Below are 12,006 nucleotides of genomic sequence, written 5' to 3' on the forward strand. Positions count from 1 at the left end.
AGTCCCAGCCCCTCCTTGCTGCCTCTCTGGTCATCTTAGTTTGATTGGTTAGGCATATTGCCTCTAGTCCCTTTACTCTTTTTCTAAACTGCAATGTGTAATCTCTTCCATTTTCCGCGTTAGTAGAAACGTATAGTTTTCCGAGGGTTTGAGGGCCTCGCCTGAGAACCGACCTTTCGGATCTTCTCGTGGTTCTTGTTTGATCTTCAGCCAGGAGGTGAATAGTTGCTTCTTTAGGTAATTTAGGTGAAGGTTGGCTTTTCACCGTGTTTGGCTTTCTTTAAAACAACACACATAGGACGTTGCTACAGAGTCTTCGGTGGACTCAACCTTTTGACTAATGCTTTAAAAGATAAACTCATCCCAGAACTAAAGTGTGAAAAGTAATTTCTGTTGTCGGTTGGTGTGGGGCTGTAACCTCCTTGTATCTTCATTTTAATTGGAATACTCTAGGCAGTTGTGAGCGTGATTTGTTTCCTCCTTGATAAATCATGCCAACTCCCATTGATATAATTGTTTCAGTTCTACTTTACAGGTTATCGGTAGTTGTTTGTTTTCTTTCTAACCTTCAAAGACAATCAAAATGGTTAGGCCTAAAATTAGACTACGACGAGCTGTGTTTTGGATCAAGGTTGTGCACGTCACGTTTTTTCCCCTTCTCTGTTTGACTCTTCCGCTCTTATAAGTAGGCAGGATATTGAAATGTACAAGAATTTGCTTGGGGGGTTTTGTTTTTGTAGGGTTATCCAAAAGAATAACATTAAATAAAATTAGATTGGGATGAAGGCAGTGAATAGTAATTTTTAAAGCAGGTTAGAACTTGTCAACTTTGCCATAAGCTCTGTGGCATTTGTAAAACACACTCATACTAACTTCTAAGTATCTTTTATGTATATGTGGAAACATGCATATATATATACACACACACACATATATACATATAAATGGAAAGCTTTGTTCATGTTCTATTAATATAGGTATTGATTTAAGGCAGTTCTTTCATCCTTAGCTTTTAAATCTTTCTAGCTATTAATTAGCCAAGAACACTGATTTACATTATGCAAAATGAACCTTTGTTCATTTGTTTTTGAACAAAAAACAAAATGTTTTTGACTTGTAATATATGTAGGTCTTAAGCCCACTTTCAGGGTTTGGTGAAAGAGGTTGATCTAAATTCAGTGACTTTTGCTTTTACTAAATACTCCACTTTTACCCAAGTGACTTAGTACTGAGCTTTAATACTTTCATCATTTGATAGTGACAGTTGTCCTTAACTTGAGAGGTCTTGTTGGCCAAAGGGGCTAAGGTATAGAAATGTTGGAGTGTGGAATTTGGTCTGTTGATGTCAGCTTCTCTGTCAGTTCTTGATACTTTTACCAAGGAAGAGTTACTGGATATTCCTCTTCACTTAGGACTCTGATTCCTGGTTTACTGTTACTCAAAAAGAGAGTTAATCTTCTGGACTTTAATACTAACCTTGCAAACCCCAAATCATAAAGTAACAGTAAGTTTGTATTTGGAGTGTATCTACTAAACAAATGAATAGGGGTTCAAATGGTTCTCTGATCTTTATGATAGGCAGGTTTCCGAGTGGGCACAGTTAACGCTGGTGTATATTTCTTTTTAATTATACTTTTTTAAAGAAAAAAGGTAGAACTTGCTCAGGTAGCTAAGGATAAACTTTCAATTATACTTTTTAAAAAAGAGAACTTGTTCAAATAGATAAAGATAAAATAAGTAGGTACTTTAAAATCATTCCTATGTTTCTTCTGTCAATATCGATTATTCTAATAATCAAGTATAATGTTTCTTTTGACTTTTCGAAATTTCTCCTTTTGATTAAAACTTGAAAGTAGCTTTAAGGCTTTGGGATTCTGATCAGTTTGTTTTCAAAAGCCCTTCCAGTTACTTAGAGGGCTAATTCCAGACTAGTCAGAGGGGGCAGGTAAGTTACTTAAAAATCTGAGCTGCCCCTTGTATCCTTCTCGTACCTTGGTAGAAGCAGAAAGAGAAGGAAGAATAGCCCCCCCTTGCCTTGAAGAAATACTGATTGTTTTCTTCTGTGATCAGAATTTTCACTACTTCTTCATTTTAGGATCACTAACCTATTTAAGGATAGTCATTCTGAACATTCATGCAGGATTTCAGAATTCTAGCTTATTATTATCTCTGAGGTACATTAGTACTTACCATTACATGTGCCTCAAATGGTTAGGTGCTGGAGACCCGGGTTTGAATCATGGCTCTTCTACTTGACCCTGGGTAAGACACGTACTCTTTCCAGGACTCGGTTTTCTTCTTCTGTAAAATGGGGATTGATAGTAATAACAATATAATACAAATTTCATGGGGCTATTTAAAGCAAATGAGATAATGCAGGTAAAGTACTTTGCAAATGCAGTGCTTAAGTTCTTAATAAAGGTTAGTTAATATTCCATTCTAAAATAGGTTTTACGTTTAATTGCTTCCGTAGCAAATATGCTCCCAAACAGATTTAAGAACGCTTTCTGGAGGGGCGCCTGGGTGGCTCAGTTGGTTAAGCGTCTGCCTTCAGCTCAGGTCATGATCTTGGGGTCCTGGAATGGAGTCCAGCATCGGGCTCCCTGCTCAGTGGGGAGTCTGCCTCTCCCTCTCCCTTTGCCCCTCCCCCTGCTTGTGCCCACGTGTGCACTCTCTCTCTCAAATAAATGAAATCTTTTAAAAAAATATGCTTTCTGGAAGAGGTTGGGATCTCAGGACCAATTTTCTGAGACCATAACTGTTAAATTAAAAATTATTTTTTTGGAAAAAAAGCTTTGCCACTGATATAAAATACAGGTTTTTCAAATACACGTTTTTCAAATTTTAAAAAGTATGCATATTTCTCATAGCAAATTTGGAGATAGCGAAGAGTATTAAGAAACAGGACAAAAATCACTTTAGCCTCAGCCCTCAGAAATAACCATCATAACAGACTAGTGTTTTTTTCCTTATTTTTAAATTCCAAAAGCAGCACATGCTTATTGTAAAAGATTCAAGCAGCTCAATTATTTAGAATAAAAAAGTGAAAATTGCTCTTTCCTCACTTTCTAGTCTCATTCCTTAGAGGTGCCCACTGTTAACAATTTTTTTTTGAAGATTTTTATTTATTTGACAGAGGGAGACAGCCAGAGAGGGAACACAAGCAGGGACGGGGAGAAGCAGGCTTCCGACAGAGCAGGGAGCCCGATGCGGGGCTGGAGCCTGATGCGGGGCTTGATCCCAGGACCTTGGGACCATGACCTGAGCCGAAGGCAGATGCTTAACCAACTGAGCCACCCAGGCACCCCACAATTTTGTTTTCTTTATGCAATTAGAAATAAGCACTATGTGTGTGGTTTTAACCAATTTTTCAAAATAAAAGTTCTGGTTATTACATATTCTTTTCCATCTCAATACATATAGTTGTACTTCATCTTTTTAACTGTCATGATATAGTCCATTGTACTTTAATTATTCATGTTTTTTTTTTTAAAGATTTTATTTATTTATTTGACAGAGAGCAAGAGAAAGAGAGCACGCGCGCACAAGCAGGGGGAGCGGCAGGGAGAGGGAGAAGCAGGCCAGAGCAGGGAGCTGGATGCGGGACTCGGGATCCCAGGATCCCCAGGATCATGACCCAAGCCAAAGGCAGTCGCTTAACCAACTGAGCCACCCAGGCACCCTATTCATGGTTATTTATGTTACAGTAATCCCCCCTATCCACAGGGGATATGTTCCAAGACCTCCAGTGGATGCCTGAAGCCATGGATAGAATGAAGCTTATATATACTATGTTTTTTCCTACATATACATACCTGTGATAAAGTTTAGTTTATAAATTAGACACAGTAAGTGATTAACAACAGTAACTGATAATTAAATAGAGCAGTTATAAACAATATGGTGTAATTACAGTTATGTGAATGTGGTCTGTCTCAGAATATCTCATTGAACTGTACTCAACGTTTCTTGTGATGATGTGAGATGATAAAATGCCTACACGAGGAGATGAAGTGAGGTGGATGGCATAGGCACTGTGATGTAGCGATAGGCTGCTATTGACCTTCTGGCAATACCTCAGAAGTGGGATCCAGGGCGGCAGTTGACTCCTGGTGTAACTGAAACTGCAGAAAGAAACCGTGGTAAGAGGGGACTACTGTACAGATCTTCATCAACTTACAAGGGGGTTTTGTCCCGATAAACCCATTGTAAGTTGAAAATGGCATAAGGCAAAACATTATAGCTTAGCCTATCCTACCTTAAACGTGCTCAGAGCACTTAGGTTAGCCTACAGTTGGGCAGAACCCTCTAACAATGCCTATTTTATATTAAAGTGTTGAAATCTCATGTACTTTATTGAGTAGTATACTAAAAGTGAAAAATAGAATGGTTTTAAGTGTATGAGTTGTTTATCCTCTTGATCACGTGGCTGACTGGGAGCTGTGGCTCGCTGCCACTGCCCTGTGTCACAAGACAGTATGGTACTGCATATTTCCAACCCTGGCAAAAGAGCAAAATTCAAAATACGGTTTCTACTGAATGTGGAGACTTCACTTTCACATCTTCGTAAGGATGAAAAACTAAGTCAAACCATGGTAAGTTAGGGACAGTCTTTATTCTCTCAATTTTGAGCAAGTAAAACTGGAGGCTTATTGAGCTTCCTTATATCTTTGTGCATATGCATATGTATACAAGTATTTCCATAAAAAGGATTCTTTTTTTTTTTAAAGATTTTATTTATTTATTTGAGAGAGAGAGAATGAGAGAGACAGCACATGAGAGGGGGGAGGGTCAGAGGGAGAAGCAGACTCCCCGCCGAGCAGGGAGCCCGATGTGGGACTCGATCCAGGGACTCCAGGATCATGACCTGAGCCGAAGGCAGTCGCTTAACCAACTGAGCCACCCAGGCGCCCCCATAAAAAGGATTCTTAAATGTGCATTTTAAGTTTCAGTAGATGCCAAATTGCTATCCAAAAGTCTGTATCAATCTATACTTCTTCATCAAATTGTAGAAGCTCTTCATACACAATAGGCAATAATCCTTTACCTTCTCTTTAGGAAGATCTTTCCCATTTCACCTTTATCAAAAAACATTCTTCTTAATAATTGTTGTATTGGGGTGCCTGGCTGGCTCAGTCAGAGGAGCATGCGACTGTTGATCTCAGGGTTATGAGTTCGAGCCCCACATTGGGTGTAGAGGTTACTTAAATAAATAAAACTTTAAAAAATAATAACAGTTGTATTTTAATCTTAATCCTTCTGAAATTTGTGTGGGGGCAAGTAAGAGTTTTAACAATATAAAATAGCTTGGCTACTGAAATGAAATATGGGTATAGACAAAATTTTAAGGGTTTTAGGTTGCTGTGAAAATAAATCTATTATAGAAAATCAGGGAGTAATATTGTAATGGTTTTATTGTAAGCATCACATCTGAAGAGGAAAAGTAACCTTTCCTTTCTAATAGTCACAATATTTATTTCTGTTTTAGGGCTTTATTACATTGACCAGAATTTCCAAGACATGGTTCAGTAAGAGAGGTGATAATTGTCTTAAAATATCTCTGGTATTTTTACAATTAAGGATGATGGCAGCTGTTGGTTTTAGAAAGAGATTCTTTAGAGAGAGATTCTGTTCCGACTTTACAAAAAATAGGAGTGGCTTCTGAATTTTATCAAATGTTTTGTAACACTTCTTTGGGTGATGCTAAGGTTTTTCTTCTTTTAACTGCTAATAAGGGTATATATTAATAAATTTGGTAATAGCCAAAGGTACCCAAAGGCATGTATTATGAGGAACCAAAACCCCACTCATGTTAGTCAAGTGTACAGAATTTATTAAAAGAGTAGGAAAAACATCTCAGAAATTTAGTTTAATAGGAGTATACAGGCCATATGGTAACTTCTGAAGTTACTTCTATAGAATCTTGAGGAATCCTTACTTTTTTATGAGTCAGTTTTGATCATTTATATTTTTCCAGATTATATATATATATTTTGATTTTCAAAATTTGTTATTATATGAATGTATGTATATTTTATCATTAAAATCTGTGGTGTTTATTTCCACCTTTTATTGTGATTTTATTTTTCTTGATTTGCCAAATGTTCATCTACTTAGTTTTTAATAACCAGCTTTCAGATTTATTCTGTTGGTTTTCTGTTTTCTGATTCCCTGATTTCTACTTTTCTCTTTATTTTGCTTTTTCTTTTTTTTTTTGCTGCCTTTTTTTTTTTTTTTTTTTTTTTTTTTTTAGAGAGAGGATGAGTGAGTGGCAGGGAGGAGAGGGAGAGAACCTTAAGCAGTCTCCATGCCCAGCATGGAGCCTGATGTGGGACTTGATTTCACAACCCTGAGATTATGACCTGAGCCAAAATCAAGAGTTGGATGCTTAACCCAGTGAGCCACCCAAACACCCTGTTACGCTTTTTCTAACTCAAATTCTTAGTTCCCTTTTCCTTTTTTTAATAATGAAAACATTAATGGTCTTAATTTGCCTCTGAGTACAGCTTTGGCTGCACTCTATAATTTACATGAATCATGTACTTATATTAATTACTTTCCAAATAGTTGGTATTTCTAGTTTGATTTCCTCTTTGCCTGAAGAGGTATTTAGGACAGTTCTATTTTCTTTCATTGTTGTCAGTGACTATAGTCTTTTAAACTGTCTTTCAAATTTGCTGCGTTTTTTTTTTTTAAGGTTTTTATTTAAGAGAGAGAGCACACACATGCCCACGAGTGGGGGGAGGGGCAGAGGGAAGGGAGAGAGAGAATCTCAAGCAGACTCCACACTGAGCACAGAGCCCCACGTGGGGCTCGATCTAACAACCCTAAGATCACAACCTCAGCTGAAATCAAGAGTTGGATGCTTAACCGACTGAGCCACCTAGGTGCCCCCTGAGGGTTTTTTTTTTTTTTTTAATATTTTATTTATTTATTTTTCAGAGAAAGAGAGAGAGTGCACAAGCAGGGAGAGCTGCAGGCAAAGGGAGAAGCAGACTCCCACTGAGCAAGGAGCCTGATGTAGGACTTGATCTCAGGACCCTGGGATCATGACCTGAGCTGAAGGCAGACAATAAACTGACAGCCACCCAGGCATCCCTGTTTTTTTGTTTTTGTTTTGTTTTGTTTTTAAATGATTTAAAGCATAGTCCAATTTGGTAAGTGTTCTGTGAAAACTTAAAGATTTTTGTTTGCAGAGTATATATATAACTTTAATTATTCAAACTACCTTATTTGGTTTATTCCTTTTTAATGGTTCTTATTATAAGACTTAGTCTTCATTAGTTTTTTTGTTTTTTGTTTTTTGTTTTTTTGAGAGTGAGCATGTGTGAGCGTATATACACACATGTGGAGGGGGGCAGAGGGAGAGAGGGACAATCTCACGCAGGTTCCACACTCAGTGCAGAGCCCAATGCAGGGCTTGATTTCATGATCCCAGGGTCTTGGGATTCAGTCCTGCATCAGGCTCCTTGCTCGGCAGGGAGACTGCTTCTCCCTCTGCTTACCGCTCCCCCTGCTTGTGCTCTCCTTTCTCAAATAAATAAATACATCTTTAAAAAAGAGTGGGACGCTCAACTGACTGAGCCACCCAGGCACCCAGCCTTCATTGATTTTTAAATCTTAATCTGTCAAAGATTAAGAGGGTCACATTGTTTCTAAGAGCTTGTTCTCACATTGGGACCTTTACATTTTTGTTTCTTCTGCCTGAATACTGTCTTCCCTTCATACATTACTGTTTCAAAGGGGCCTTACCTGATCAGTCATCTAAAATAGCCTCCATCTACCCCACTCGGTATCTAACTTCTTGCTCTTCTGTGTCTTGTCTTTATAGCACTTTCATCTGACATTATTTGGCTTCTTTCATTTTCTTGTTTCTCTATGTTTTTGCTGTTACTCTGTTTAGAACTTAGAACATGTGGGCATGCAGTAGGTATATGTTGGTTGGATGTCAGTTTCTTTTATTTCTAATGATTTTTAATTTTTTAATACTTCATTTTATATAGCAATTTTGTAAAAGCAAAATTGAGTAAAAAGTACAGAATTCCTGTATACCTCAAGCTCTCCCTTACTCCCAGTACCCCTTCCCCCACCATCAACATCTCACCATGTGTGATACAGTTGTTTTAATTGATAAACCAGCATTGACACATCATTATCAACCAAAGTCCATAGTTTAGGGTTCATTCTTGATACTGTACATTCAATGGGTGTGGACAAATGGTGGATGTTGACATGTATCCATCATTACAGTGTCATACAGAACAGTTTCCCAGCTCTAAAAATCTCCTGTGTTCCACATATTCATCCCTCCCTTCTCCCTAATTCCTGGCAACCACTAGTGCTTTTGCTGTCTCCATAATATTGCCTTTTCCAGAATGTCCTATAATTGGAATCATACAATATGTAACCTTTTCAGCTTGCAATATGCATTTAAGTTTCCTTCATGTCTTTTGATGGCTTGATAGCTCATTCCTTTTTAGCAGTGAATAATTTCCATTGACTAGATGTACTGCAGTTTGTTTATTCATTCACCTGCTGAAGGACATCTTGGTAGCTTTCACATTTGCCAATTATGAATAAAATTGCTATAAACATCTGTGTTTCATTTTTGTATGGATATAAGTTTTCAGCCGGTTTGAGTAAATACCAAGGAGCATAATTGCTGGATTGTATGGTAAGAGTATATTAGTTTTGTAAGAAATGTCTTTCAGAATGGCTATACCATTTGCCTTCCCACCAACCATGGGTGGGAGAGTTCCTGTTGCTCAGCATCTTCACGAGCATTTGATGTTGTTAGTGTTTGGGATTTTAACTATTCTGATAGGTATGTAGTGGTATCTCATTGTTCTGATTTGCAATACTCTAATGATGTTGAGCATCTTTTTGCATGCTGCTTTTCCATCCGTGTGTCACCTTTGGTGAGGTATCTCTTCGGAAGTTATGCACGTTTTTAAATTGGGTTGTTAATTTTTATATTGCTGAGTTTTAAGAGTTCTTTGTATATTTTATATCCAGTATTTCTTTTGCAGGTATTTTTCCCCAGTCTGTGGCTTGTCTCTCATTCTCTCAACTCTAATGATTTTTATCATGTATTTTGATGCAGTATATTATTTGATGCATGTGTAAGTTATCTACTGCTAAAGGTCTCATTATCAATTATACTTAATAAAAATAATCATCATACTTTCTGAGTCTTGTATTTTACTTAAATTCCTGTCTGTACTAAATAAATGTCTTTGTTCAATAAATTATCCAACTTTGTCTTTCCATGCCAATTTGTTTTAGTTGTGTCTTTTTAAAATTACATGTATTTATTTTTTTGAGAGAGAACACGTGGGAGCGTGCACTTGAGCAAGCAGGGGAAGGGGCAGAGGGAGAGGCAGAGAATCCCAATCAGAGTCCGCACTGAGCGTGGAACCCAACGTGGGGCTTGATCCCATGACCGACTGAGCCACCCAGGCAACCCTCTAGTTTATTTTTGTTTTAATTCAAAGTGAATGCTTAAAACACTTATTTTCATAATGAATTCTTTTGGGTGTGTTTCTATCATTTAATGTTTTCTGTTTTTTAATGATTCATTGCTGCTGCTTTAATTGTAAAATATAAGATAAAAATTACCATCTTAACCATTTTTACATATACAATTCTATAGCATTAAGTATATGTACATTGTTGTACACCCATCACCACCACTTTTTCATCTTCCCCAACTGTACCTGTATACTCATTAAAAACTAACTCCCCATTCCTCCTTACTCCCAATCCCTGGTAACCTCTCTCTAATCACTTTATGTCTCTTATGGTTTTGCCTATTCTAGATGATTCATGTAAGTAGGATCATACAATATTTGTCCTTTTGTGTTTGGTTTGTTTCACATAGCACATGATGTTTTCATCCTTTCTGTAGAATGTATTAGTACTTCATTCTTTTTTAAGGCTGAATAATAATACTCCATTGTATATATACACCTGACCCTTGAACAATGTGGGGATTAGGGGTGTCAGCCCCTGCACACACCGTCCAAAATCTGCATATAACTTTTGACTAACCTCCCCAAAATTTAACTGCTAATAGCCTTCTGTTGACCAGAAGCCTTACCAATAACATGAACAATAATTAACACATAATTTGCATGTTATATATGTTATAGATGATATTCTTATGATAAAGTAAAAATGTTACTCAGAAAATCATAAGGCAAATATATCTATATAGTACTGTATCAGAAAGCTGGCGTACGATGCACAGTTCAAACCTGTGGTGTTCAGGGGTTAGCTGTATAACACAGTTTATCCAGTCATCTGTTGGTGTTTTCTCGTTTTTGATTTAATAAATTATATTTGTTGCTTTTATCTCACTTATTTGGAATTTATACATCTTATTTTTAAGTCCATTAAGTATAGTTTAAATGAATTCAAGTATAAATCTAAATTTTAAAAAAAATATTCTGGTTTGTCAGTCTAAAAGAAAACTATACTTTGAGTCTCCCTGTATTAGAAGACTAGCTTCTCTTCTTAAATCCACCCTCACTTTATCTGCTTTTCCTCTTCATGGTGAGCTTGGAACTTTGTATTGTTCATATATTTTTTACCCATTTCATGTTTTTAACTTCATCTTTCAAGTCTTTTATCTTGGTAATTACAGTCAATGTTAACACAAATTATTTAAATTTTATTTAGATGGAGTTGGTGCTCATTGCCATTTTTCTCAGGCTTACATTTAAGGTGATTCATCATGTTTGTCAACTAGCATTTTCAGCTAATTTTTTTTTAAGATTAATTTATTTGAGAGAGTGCACAAGAGGGTGGGGAGGGGTGGAGGTAGGGAGAGAGAATCCTTAAGCAGGTGCCCCTTTTTTTTTCTTTTTATTGAAATATTTTGACAGATCATGTCTTTTATACATGTTCATTAATGTTGCCTGATACATTAGCTCCTTACAATCTTTGTACTTGGTTCTTTTTTCATTTCCAGAAATATTTTTGGTTACTTTGTTTTAGTTCTGTTTACTTTCTTGAAAATAGTTATGATAATTACGTTGGCTTGTCATTTCTGTCCTTTGTGTGAGCTTCTCAAATGTTTGTCTTATCACTCATTTGATTTTCCTTTATCTCTTCCAATGTAGGCTTTATTTCTGCTATTGAAATTTTAGCTTCTTTATATCCTTTAAAAATTTATGCCACTCCCTTTTCTTCTTAAATTACTTTCATTTTATCTTTGGCTTTTCTCTCCATACGTGCCTGTTTTCATAGTTTGCCAGACTGTTTGGAAGTTAGTTCTGTGTCTTGTCTTGAGGTGATTCATCATCTAAGTCAGACTCTGCTTCATGTCATGGGTAATTATCTTTTCTTGTGCTACATTATTTTTTGTTGGGATCAACAAAAATTGTTTAATGTTTTTTCTCCTTCTTTATCTTTGAATTATAACTGTTATATATTATCTGATGTACATTTGTTAGAAGCGTTTGTGGGTTATCCTTGCTATAGTTGGCTGGGATTCTGGTTGAAACCTCTTAGGTGTATTGCCGAAGGATACATAGCTCCTAGCCTGAGTTCCAGTGATTAATAGACATTTACCTAATATGGTAGTTCTGGTGGGATCTTATCCTACCCTGGTTTCTAACTTCTGCTGTTAGGGCTCTTCTGATTCTAGCCTTAAACCACAACACAACACTTTGCTTATATGACTACACCTCTCAGGAGGCCACGTGCCAATCCATGTTTCTCTGTGCTTATACAGCTCCACCTGAACCGTACATACACACAGGCACATAGACACTTGCTTTTTCTGGAACTTGCACGGTAAACTCCTAAATATATGTGGAAAGATCAGAGGGGAAAATAAGGATCTCTGGCTGCCACAAAACCCACCTCTGCATAGCGAGAAACAGCTTAGTAACAAGGGTGGCTGACTAGTTCATTTCTTTGAGGCTGACTTTGGGTCCCTAAATAAAAGCAGAGGGGGACAAGGTGTCTTTATATCTTCTTTTAGGCAGATGGTTGAACTCA

At 36.9% G+C, this 12,006-nt stretch overlaps 1 protein-coding gene across 1 annotated transcript in view; it reads left to right on the forward strand.

Moving 5' to 3' along the window:
- Positions 1–12,006, forward strand: part of PAK2 (p21 (RAC1) activated kinase 2) — an 82,611-nt gene that overhangs the window by 686 nt on the left and 69,919 nt on the right. The gene's annotated exons all lie outside the window — the stretch shown is intronic.

Source organism: Phoca vitulina, unplaced genomic scaffold (assembly GCF_004348235.1).
Source record: "Phoca vitulina isolate PV1807 unplaced genomic scaffold, GSC_HSeal_1.0 scaffold8, whole genome shotgun sequence".
Lineage (NCBI taxonomy): Eukaryota > Metazoa > Chordata > Mammalia > Carnivora > Phocidae > Phoca > Phoca vitulina.